Genomic DNA, 10,000 nt, shown 5'->3' on the forward strand with positions numbered 1-10,000 from the left:
CAGCCTGATGTTACGAGCAGAGAGCCACACTAAGTCGCCAGGAGCAAAGGTCAGGGCAGGGCGCCGATGTGCATTGGCGGAGGACCTCATTCTCTCCTTGGAGGCCCGGATGGCATCCTGAGTGCGGTCCCAAATGTCTCATGCCTCCACTGCCCAGTCTGCCACCCTGGAGTCAGCAGATGACATGGGCATAGGCACAGGAACCCGCGGATGCTGGCCGTAATTAAGGAGGAAAGGAGTCTGAGTCGGCTACAGCGTTGTTAAGGGCGAACTCTGCCCACGGTAACAAGTATGCCCAGTCATCCTGCCTGGCAGAAACAAAATGTTGTAAATAAGTGACCAGAGTCTGATTGGCCCTCTCAACCAACCCATTCGTCTCGGGATGATAAGCCGAGGAGAGATTTAACTCAATACTGAGTAGAAGACAAAGCTCCCTCCAGAATCGAGACGCAAACTGGGGACCCCGGTCACTGACAATCTTGTCTGGCATACCGTGTAAGTGAAAGATATGCTTGATGAACAAGGCTGCCAGAGCCCGTGCAGAAGGTAGCCATGGAAGAGGCACCAAATGAACCATTTTGGAAAAATGGTCGGTGATCACCCAGATAATGGTGCAGCTACGAGACTTGGGTAAGCCCACCACAAAGTCCATCCTGACCATCTCCCAGGGCCTGTCCACCACCGGCAGAGGGTAAAGCAACCCAGCTGGCCGTTGCCGAGGGGACTTGTTCTTGGTGCAAGAGACACACGCCCGAACATAGTCTGCAGAGAAGAACAAGACATGCACTCTCGCTAATACTGGTGCAGACTGAACATGGAGGGATTCTCCAGAATATAGTCAAGAACATCAACAGTCGCACTCAAGAAAGATGTCTTCAGAATATTGTTAGCCAAATACGTGGTTTTTTTATTGTTTTGAAAAAACACCAAAAATAGAGGTATCACCGCAGTGTTGCAAGGTACGTTTTGACCCTCTGGGTCTTTCTCAAACCTTACTTCTAATGGTAGATATGGAGAGGAGGGCACAGATCCCTGGAGAGGTGCAGGAGTCCCATTAGGGGGTATAACTTTGTAGCTTCAGGTGTCTGCGGTGGTGGTGTGTCACACCACACACACACCACCACCGCAGACACCTGAAGCTACAAAGTTATAGCCCCTAACGGGACCTTGCAACACTGCGGTGATACCTCTATTTTTGGTGTTTTTTCAAAACAATTAAAAAAACACATATTTGGCTAACAATATTCTGAAGACATCTTTCTTCAGTGCGACTGTTGATGTTCACGAACATAGTATGTGACATCACGAGCCATATGCGGCCACCAATATGTCCTCGCCAGTAACTCAGATGTCCTTTTGGAACCAAAATGTCCACCCACCCTGGACGAGTGTGCCCAAGAGAGAACCTCTGGTCGCAAACTGGATGGTACAAAAGTCTTGCCCGGAGGCACACACTCTAGCGAAACCGGGGCCACAGTTCTCAGGCTCTCGTGGGGACAATAAGCCGAGGCTCCTCTTCCTCCTCCACAGACAACACAACGGAGCGAGAGAGAGCATCGGCACGAATGTTCTTCTCCCCAGAAAGAAAATGGAGGGTGAAATGGAACCGGGAGAAGAACAAGGACCATCTGGACTGGCGAGAATTTAAGAGCTGGGCTGTCTGCAGGTACACCAAATTTTTATGATCTGTGAAGACTTGGAAGGGAAAACGAGCTCCCTCCAAGAGATATCTCCACTCCGAGAAAGCCAACTTCATGGCTAGCAACTCCCTGTCCCCGATGGAATAATTCCTCTCTGCTAGTGAGAAGGTCTTAGAAAAGAAGAAGAAAGGATGCTTCCGACCTTGAGCATCCTTTTGGAAGAGGACTGCTCCAGCACCAACAGATGAGGCATCCACCTCCATGATAAATGGCTTATCTACATCGGGGCAATGTAGGTTGGGAGCGCTAGCGAAGTGTGACTTTATGGAGTTAAAGGCCTTGGAGACCTCCTCAGACCACAATTTGGGATTTGCCCCCTTCTTGGTGAGGGCAACCAAGGGAGCTACCAAAGTTGAGAAGTGCAGAATGAACTGACAATAATAAATAATGAACCCCATAAAGCGCTGCACCGCTTTAAGAGAATGGGGTTCTTGCCAGTCCATCACAGCCTGTAGTTTGGCAGGATCCATAGCCAATCCCTGGGCGGAGATGATATAGCCTAGGAAAGGTAAGGACTCCTGCTCGAACATACACTTCTCCAACTTAGCATAGAGGGAGTTTGCCCGTAGGAGTTCGAAGACTTTGCAAACATCTCTCCGGTGGGAGTCAATATCTGGAGAGTAGATGAGAATATCATCCAGATAGACTACGACCGAGGTGGAGAGCATATCCCGGAAGATGTTGTTCACAAAGTCTTGGAAAAAGGCTGGGGCATTACAGAGCCCGAAGGGCATCACCAGATATTCATAGTGCCCATCCCTGGTGTTAAAAGCCGTCTTCCATTCGTCCCCCTCACAGATGCGAATCAGGTTGTAAGCACCCCGCAGATCTAATTTAGTAAATACCCTTGATCCCCGAAGCCTATCGAAGAGCTCAGATATCAAGGGCAAAGGATACTTATTCTTAACGGTGATGGCGTTAAGACCCCTGTAATCTATGCATGGACGCAGTTCCCCATTCTTCTTCTGCACGAAGAAGAACCCAGCCCCAGCAGGTGACACTGATTTCCTGATGAATAGTGTTGAGCATTCCGATGCTGCAAGTATCGGGTATCGGCCGATACTTGCTGTATCGGAATTCCGATACCGGGATTCCGATACTCTTGTGGTATCGGGTATCGGGTATCGGAACAACATTAATGTTAAAATGTGTAAAATAGAGAATTAAAATAAAAAATATCGCTATACTCACCTGTCCGACGCAGCCGGGACCTCAGCGCAGGAACCGGCAGCGTTGTTTGTTTAAAATTCCCGCTTTTACATGGTTACGCGAAGTCCCGGCTTGTGATTGGTCAGGGCGGCCATGTTGCCGGGCCGCGGACCAATCACAGCAAGCCGTGACGAAAATACGTCACGGCTTGCTGTGATTGGTCCGCGTCCCGGCAACATGGCCGCCATTAACCAATCACAAGCCGTGACGTCACGGGAGGCTGGAAACGCGCTCATTTTAAAAAGGGCGCGTGTCCAGCCTCCCGTGACGTCACGGCTTGTGATTGGTTGCGTCGCGGTCAACCAATCACAAGCCGGGAGGCTGGACACGCGCCCATTTCAAAATGAGCGCGTCCAGCCTCCCGGCTTGTGATTGGTTGATCGCGGCGCAACCAATCACAAGCCGTGACGTCACGGGAGGCTGGACACGCGCCCATTTCAAAATGAGCGCGTGTCCAGCCTCCCGTGACGTCCCGGCTTGTGATTGGTCAGGGCGGCCATATTGCCGGGACGCGGACCAATCACAGCAAGCCGTGACGTAATTTCGTCACGGCTTGCTGTGATTGGTCCGCGTCCCGGCAACATGGCCGACCTGACCAATCACAAGCCGGGAATTCACGTAACCAAGTAATAGCGCGATTTTTAAACAAACAACGCTGCCGGTTCCCTCGCTGAAGTCCCGGCTGCGTCGGACAGGTGAGTATAGCGATATTTTTTATTTTAATTCTTTCTTTTACACATTTATATGGTTCCCAGGGCCTGAAGGAGAGTTTCCTCTCCTTCAGACCCTGGGAACCATCAGGGATACCGTCCGATACTTGAGTCCCATTGACTTGTATTGGTATCGGGTATCGGTATCGGATTGGATCCGATACTTTGCCGGTATCGGCCGATACTTTCCGATACCGATACTTTCAAGTATCGGACGGTATCGCTCAACACTACTGATGAACCCTCTTGCCAGATTCTCTTGAATGTACTGAGACATTGCCTCCATCTCCGGGAGAGGTAACGGATAGACTCGACCCAGGGGAGGCTCAGCACCAGGCAAGAGGTCAATAGGACAGTCAAAGGGGCGATGGGGCGGAAGGGTCTCCGCCGCCTTTTTGGAGAACACGTCTGCATAAGACCAATATTGCTTGGGGAGAGAGGATAGATCTGCGGGTACCTCTGTAGTAGCAACCTGACCGCACTCCCTCTGACACCTACCCCCACAAGATTCACTCCATCCCAGAATTCTGCCTGAGGACCACTCGATATGAGGAGAGTGGTATCGTAGCCAAGGTATCCCCAACAGGACCTCATCAATTCCCTCAGGAATGACAAGCAGAGATATAATCTCCTTATGGGATGGCGACATGGACAGAGTAAAAGGGATGGTCTGGTGTGTTATCTGTGAGGGAAGTGTTGACCCATTCACCACTTGTACCGTTACTGGTTGAGCTAGCATAACCAGGGGTATTGCATGACGTTGGGCGAAGGCAGAAGACATAAAATTGCCCTCCGCCCCAGAATACACGCAGAGCTCTACCGAGTGGGAGGATGAGCCTATAATAATTGTCCCCTTAAAGGATAATTTGGAGGCAAACGTCGCCGTGTCTAGTGTACCTCCACCTACTACCACTAGATGCTGACGTTTCCTCGACCGCTGGGGACAGCTGGTGGCAAGATGTCCTGACTGATGGCAAATATGACAGACCTTGAGTGCACAAGTGGTCCAGGACTTAGATCCCGCTCATGACACTTCCATGGCCTCATGTGACTCAGGAACCAGGAACCAGATTCCAGAGGTTTGGCGAAGGTGGGAGCCAGCCAAAACCTCTGCCTACACTGGGCTCGCTCTAACCTCTGCTCATTAAAACGGAGGTCAATACGAGTAGAGACAGTTATTAACTCCTCCAGTGTGGCAGGAATTTCCCTAGTGGCCAGAGCGTCCTTCACGTGATCAGCCAGCCCCCTCCAAAATATGGGGATAAGGGCTTTATCCGACCACTCCAGCTCAGAAGCTAAAGTACGGAAGCGGATGGCAAAATGGCTGACCAAGGACTCACCCTGAGTTAATTCCAGCAGTTGGAGCACCGTGTCATGGGTGACTCGAGGTCCTTAAAAGACCTGTTTCAGAGTGCTCAGGAACAGCGGAGCACTCTGCACCACATGATCGCCACGCTCCCACAGCGGCGTAGCCCATTCCAACGCCCTGTCCGACAAGAGAGACACAATAAATCCCACCTTAGCCCGCTCTGTGGGAAAACGTGCAGCCAGGAGCTCGAGATGAATAGAGCACTGACTCACGAATTCCCTACAAGATTTGCTATCTCCAGAAAATTTTTCTGGCAGTGGGAGGCGAGATAATGTTGGAACAGGGGTGGCAGTGGACAAGGTGACTGCAGCCACGCTGGCAGCCTGTACAGCAACTACAGTAACATCCACAGCTGAGTTTGAGCTCTCAAGAGCCACCAACCTACCCTCCAGCTGCTGGATATACCGCAAGGATTGCTGAATGTCCGCCATTTACTAGCCAGACCCTGGCACTAGTATTCTGTTAGGGCTAGCGGAACGCACCAAGTAAATATAGAGGTTTTATTATAATAGATGCGTTCGTAGCCCGGGGTCCACCGTGCAGGAGAACCTGCTGCTAGCAAACATACACACAAAATCTCTCCTGAGGTGCCAGCATTCTAGGGGCTTATTTCAGCCGGGTCCCTGAACACAAACGCACATGACCACACTGGCGCAAAGCACATAACTTAGAACAAAACTAGTGCATGGCCGTGCGGCCATGCGAGCCTTAAATAGTTGCAGCATGTACAGGACCTTCCTAGAAGGACCAATGAGAGGCTGCCACAGAGTGTGAGCACCTACAGGACCTTCCTGAAGGACCAATGGCTTTAAGCTGCAATATCTGATCATGTGACCCTCGATCTCCACTGAGCGATCTTACTCTGGGCATGCTCAGAACAAGAAAAGCAGGACTTAGTCCCAGAAGCATCTGCTCGCCGCTGCCCAGCACTGACTTCAATGGCAGAAGCAGGAAAAGCAGCAGTAACTCTTTGTACAGAGTCAGACTGAGTGAGATGCTGGGACTGACATCTCCACTGAGCAGGCTCCACTGCGGCAGGGGAAGAATGGGAGACCGCAGCGGAAATGGCCCGAGAATCCCTCTGTGCAGAGGCGGGAACTCGACCCCTAACACTGGCTAAACTAGAATGAGGGACTTCAAGTTCAGGACTGGCTGCACAAGGTCCAGTAGTTTGGGTTCAGGAGTACTCACACAAGGATCAAAGGTTTGAGTTCATGACATTAGTATAAGGAACTTCTCTAGATGCATAGTGAGCACTTTGAACCCCCAGGTGCTTCACAAATTGATCCGTAGAAATGAAAAAGTACTTTATTTTTCACAAAAATTTTCTTTTAGCCTCAATTTTCTCATTTGGGCAAAAGGATAAAATGGACTCTAAAATTTAGTGGACAATTTCTCCTGAGTACACAATACCTCATATGTGGGAGTAAACCACTGTTTGGGTGCATGGCAAGGCTCGGAAAGAAAGGAGCACCATTTGACTTTTTGAATGGAAAATAAGCTCCAATTGTTAGAGGACACCATGTCGCATTTGGAGAGCCCCTGTGTGCCTAAACATTGGAGCTCCCCAACACATGACCCCATTTTGGAAACTAGACCCCCCAAGAAACTTATCTAGATGTGTGGTGAGCACTTTGAACCCCCAAGTACTTCAGAGAAGTTTATAAAGCAGAGCCGTGAAAATAAAAAATATTTTATTTCCTCAAAAATTATTTTTTAGCCCACAATTTTTTATTTTCACAAGGGTAACAGGAGAAATCGAATGCCAAAAGTTGTTGTCCAGTTTGTCCTGAGTACACTGATACCCCACATGTTGGGGGTAACCACTTTTTGGGCACACGTCGGGGCTCGGAAGGGAAGAAGTGATGTTTTGGAATGCAGACTTTGATGGAATGTTGTTCGGGCGTCATGTTATGTTTGCAGAGCCCCTGATGTACCTAAACAGAAGAAACCCCCCACAAGTGACCCCATTTTGGAAACTAGACCCCCCAAGGAACTTATTTAGATGTATGGTGAGTACTTTTTACCCCATGTGCTTCACAGAAGTTTATAACGCGGAGCCGTGAAAATAAAAAATCATTTTTTTTCCTCAAAAATAATTTTCTAGCCCGCAATTTTTTATTTTCACAACAGTAACAGGAGAAATTGGACCCCAAAAGTTGTTGTCCCGTTTGTCCTGAGTACGTTTGTACCCCATATGTGGGGGAACCACTGTTTGGGTGCATGGAAGAGCTCAGAAGGGAAGTAGTGATGTTTTGGAATGCAGACTTTGATGGAATGGTCTGCGGGCATCATGTTACTTTGCAGAGCCCCTGATGTGCCTAAAGGAGCTTATCTAGATGTGTGGTGACCACTTTTTACCCCCAAGTGCTTCATAGAAGTTTATAACGCAGAGCCGTGAAAATAAAAATCTTTTTTTTTTTTTTTATTATTTTTTAGCCGGCCATTTTTTTCCACAAAAGTAACAGGAGAAATTGCACCCCAAAAGTTGTTGTCCAGTTTGTCCTGATTACGTTGATACCCCATATGTGGGGGTACACCCCTGTTTGGGAGCATTGCAGAGATTGGAAGGGAAGGAGCACCATTTTGGAATGCAGACTTTGATGGAATGGTCTGCGGGCGTCATGTTGCATTTGGAGACCCCCTGATGTGCCTAAACAGTGGAAACTCCCCAATTCTAACTCCAACCCTAACCCCAACACACCCCTAACCCTAATCCCAACCCTAATCCTAACCCTACCCCTAATCCCAACCCTAATCCTAACCTTACCCCTAATCCAACCCTACCATTAACCCTAACCTACCTACAACCCTACCCTAACCCTACCCCTAATCCCAACCCTAACCCTACCCCTAATCACAACCCTACCCTTAATCCTATCCCTAATCCCAACCCTAACCCTACCCCTAATCACAACCCTACCCCTAACCCTACCCCTAATTTTAGCCCCAACCCTAACCCTAATGGGAAAACTGGCACAGGGGGAGATCAGCGGGGCAGGGGGGAGATCAGCATCACAGGGGAGATCAGCATCACAGGGGGAGATCAGTGTCACAGGGGGGAGATCACCAGGGTAGGTGGAAGATCAGCAGGGCAGGGGGAGATGAGCGTCGCAGGGGGGAGATCAGCATCGCAGGGGGGAGATCAGCGGGGCAAGGGGAGATCAGCATCGCAAGGGGAGATCAGGGGTGGGGGGAGATCAACGTCGCAAGGGGCGAGATCAGTGTCACAAGGGGCGAGATCAACATCGCACGGAGGAGATCAGCGTCGCAGGGGGGAGATCAGCGGGGCAGGGGGAGATCAGCGAAACAGGTGGGAGATCAGCAGGGCAGGGGGAGATCAGCCTCGCAGGGGGAGATCAACAGGGCGGGGGGATAAGCGTCGCAGGGGAAGATCAGCGTCGCACGGGGGAGATCAGTGTCACAGGGGGAGATCAGCATTGCATTGGGAGATCAGGGGCGGGGGGAAATCAGTGTCGCAAGGGGCAAGATCAGCATCGCAAGGGGCGAGATCAGCATCGCACGGGGGAGATCAGCATAGCAGGGGAGTGATCAGGGGGTGATCACTGGGGGCAGGAGTGGGCTGTCATGTGCGGGGGGGATTTGGATATGCATGAGGAGATGGAGCCGGCAGCAGCAGCAGCAGGTGGGGGTGATCACCGGCGCAGGGGGAGGAAGCAGAGGTCAGGGGTGAACGGAGGTGAAGGGGGAGGGAGTGGAGGTTGGGGGGCGTGGAATTGGATGGCAGGGGGAGCAGAGGGGAGTACCTGGCGGTGGCGATCGAGGTGAGTATGCTGCAGGCAGCATGCAGGCACCTCGCTGTTCAGCTTCCAGACACCATGAAGTTGGACAGCGAGGCAGCCATCAATCACTCCGCCCCTCCACATCTGAATGGATAGATAGCATCACATGGAGGCTAGCTCCAATCAGATCTGGGGAGTGGTGACAAAGTGGTCACCAGAGGGATCATAGCTAAGGGGGGGCAAAGCCACCCCCTGGGCTAAAGTACAACTCCCCCTGTCCCTGCAGGTTGGGTGAAAGTACAATTAACCCTTTCACCCAACCTGCAGGAACGCGATCATTCCGTAACACAGCATATGCGTCACAGGTCGGATTGGCACCGACTTTCATGACGCATACACTGTGTCACAGGTCGGGAAGGGGTTAATACATTTCCGTAGTCACAATTTGTTTGAATCTGCATATCTGGGCCTCCTGATGAGCCTTTCGGCGAAACGCGTTGAGGTGTTCAGCTCATCAATATGATAAGTATCGGCTTTTATCCTCTGTTATGAGATATGACGTTTATTTATCAGTCATATCCCCTGTCTATTGACCTGTGGAATTATGGTCCTGCCTACCCTGTCAATGAGATAACTTATACCCCATACTATACTCCATATTGTGTTTTTCCATGTTGGATAGAGTATTAGTACATCCATAGGGTCACTTCAGGGTCAGCCATCGGTGAGTGGGGGCGCCATATCCGCTGTACAGTAGGGTGCCAACCTCCACAGCCAGGCAGGACATCTCTGGACAGGGTACAGAGGTAGCAAGTGGTTGTTTTTCTGCACGAGCACATTTTTGTTTTTTTGCACCTGTGTTTTTAGTCCGTGTCTCTCACCCTGCCACATGCAGCCCTGCTAAGGGTAGAATAATAATAATTCTACACGCATATATCTACCATCTATCCATGCTGTCTGTATAACAATTTTCCTGTCAGGTACCTATGACAGCGTGTATGGTACACTTTTTGCATAGGGCGCATTTAGGAGCAACAGGGCTAGCCGCCGACGAGTGGGGGCGCCATTCTCGTATTTGTGTTTAGGGTGCCAACCTCCGCTGTCAGGTAGTGGGCATGCAGTACCCCATGCAGGGCTTTGCTAGAGAGCACGGTTGTGTGTTTTATGTGTATATCTGTTGTAGTTGTCTCATGGTCTTTTAGCTAAATTTCTTAATAAAGGTATATGTTTTTATCTATGTTATAAACTAAGGGTATAGGTTATTAGCTT

This window comes from Ranitomeya variabilis, chromosome 5, assembly GCF_051348905.1.
Source record: "Ranitomeya variabilis isolate aRanVar5 chromosome 5, aRanVar5.hap1, whole genome shotgun sequence".
Taxonomy (NCBI): Eukaryota; Metazoa; Chordata; class Amphibia; order Anura; family Dendrobatidae; genus Ranitomeya; species Ranitomeya variabilis.